Source organism: Formica exsecta, unplaced genomic scaffold (genome assembly GCF_003651465.1).
Source record: "Formica exsecta isolate Colony F162 unplaced genomic scaffold, ASM365146v1 scaffold1057, whole genome shotgun sequence".
NCBI lineage: Eukaryota > Metazoa > Arthropoda > Insecta > Hymenoptera > Formicidae > Formica > Formica exsecta.
This window is the reverse complement of record NW_021848397.1, coordinates 31,645-33,784: the sequence shown is the minus strand read 5'-3', so window position 1 is coordinate 33,784 and position 2,140 is coordinate 31,645. Positions and strand designations below refer to the sequence as shown.

The 2,140-nt window shown below is 33.7% G+C and overlaps 1 pseudogene; it reads left to right on the top strand.

The window, feature by feature from the left end:
• Positions 1-2,140, top strand: part of LOC115234057 — an 8,621-nt pseudogene that overhangs the window by 1,635 nt on the left and 4,846 nt on the right.

Genomic DNA, 2,140 nt, shown 5'->3' with positions numbered 1-2,140 from the left:
TGCCGCCAATTTGCTGTCTAGTTATGTTAGCAAGCTTTGCTTGGTTCTTGCCGGCAATCTGTCAGTTTAATCGGTAACAACAACTCTTGTACCAAATTTGTAGCCTTTTTGCTGACAATAATTTGTAGCAAGCACTTGGCAATATCTGTTAGAACAGACGTGGCTGACTGGGATGATAAAATCATATCGAAGCACTTCTATAGTGTATATAAACATTTTGCGGATCTGGAATTACTCGCTACTTCTGGTTCTGAAAATGTGAATGTTTATTTATATTTTATATATAAATGTATTTAATGCGTAATTAATATTTTTAGGTCACTTACAAATGTCTAAACAATGAGTTGCAAATTTTTGTTAATATAGCAAAACAAATCTTGGGAATTCTATCAAAAATATTACATTATATACAGTTGAATTGAAAGCGTCAGAGTTAGAGCCTGAAATAGAAATGTTAAGCATTAATCAAAGAAGAGAAATAAGGTAATAATTTTCTTTATAAATTATATAATAAAGGAACATTATTTATTTTCTTAGACTAAATTCTCTAGGGACAAGACTTATTGTTAATCTATTTAACTTTTTTTGATATAATGGTTGAACTTATTTTTTAAAACAATGGAAAACATGGAAATTGATGGTTTATTTGGATAGAGCTGCCTTTTGCAATATATTGTTATCGGAGAACATTAGAATATCTGTCATCGACAAAAAGTAGTTCAAATTTGAATCAAAATGAGGAGGAAAAATTAGTTAGTGATACTAAATTGCAGATTTTATTAGAGGATCGTATAAAAGTTTATAATAATTTGGCAGCTGCGTTGATTAAAACAGAAACCTATGATGCAGCTTTAGAAAATGTGAAACATGAAGGTGCCAACTATAAAATGTTAAAGCACTACTTAGGAAAGGTATTGCAAAAATCCTAATCTTCTTTTTATTTACTGTTTAATCTTGTAACGGCAGAGCCGTTCCTGTATATATAATATATAATGTAAATAGATATATATATAATAACCTTCCGGTTTCCGTTGCAGGCGGAGCTCGACGTGACACTCGGGCCTGCCGGCAATACCTAGCCGCCTAACCTGACAGTAGCTATAAGTGCATGTAAATACCGCGCCGTAATTATAAGCCTGTTAGTAATAAGTCCGGTTAGTCATAAGTCCGCGCCTGCGATACCCGCCGTAATCATAAGCCCGCTAGCAATAAGACCGACGAGCCGATCCAAGCGTCGAGCGAGGTGACCGCGTTACAATCTTTTTTAAAATAAGTTTTATATATTCTTGATTTATATTTTATATGTAGAAAATTCAAATATGTGTGTATATACATATATTATGCGTATCATAGGAACAATATTGAGACACAAAGGGGAATATGCAAAAGCTTATGCGATCTCTTCCTCTCTCTCCACTGAATTCAAAAATTACATCCAGAAATGAAGATATTTACTACAGAATTAATGAGCTTAAAGGATAAAATTGCTAAAAATGCAGAAAAAGATAAGCACCTATATCGCAAAATGTTAGATGTAGTTGAAGATACTAGAATTCCATCAAAGGATAGAAAAGCAAATAATAAAAGTAAGTAATTAAGTAAATATATGTGCAAATAAAAGCAAATGATAAAAGTAAGTAATTAAGTAAAAATAGATGCTTTTCTTTTTCTGCGTCTTTAGCGATTTTATCTTTTAAAATCATTAATTCTGTAATAAATATCTTCATTTCTGGATGTAATTTTTGGATTCAGTGGAGAGAGAGAAACAGAGAGAAATTGCATAAGCTTTTACATATTCCCCTTTGTGTCTCAATATTGTTCCTACGATACATACAATATATATTGTTACGTTCGCGCTGGACGCTCGGTGTTATGTTCGCGCTGGATGCTTGGCGAGACATTAGCTGCAAGGCGTTCTCCCTAACAACGAGGGGGTTTTGTTAAACGAAGTAGTTGTGGTGGTTTTCCGGGGGCTTTCGGTCTGGAAAGACGCGTGTCATATTCGGTTACGAATATTAATGAATGCTGTACTCTTGTTGTATATAATATTTCTGTGTATAAAGTTGTTCTCCTTTTTACGGAAGTGTCCTTTTATTGCGTGTGCGCGAGTGTGAGAAAGTGAGAGAGCGACGAACGCAAC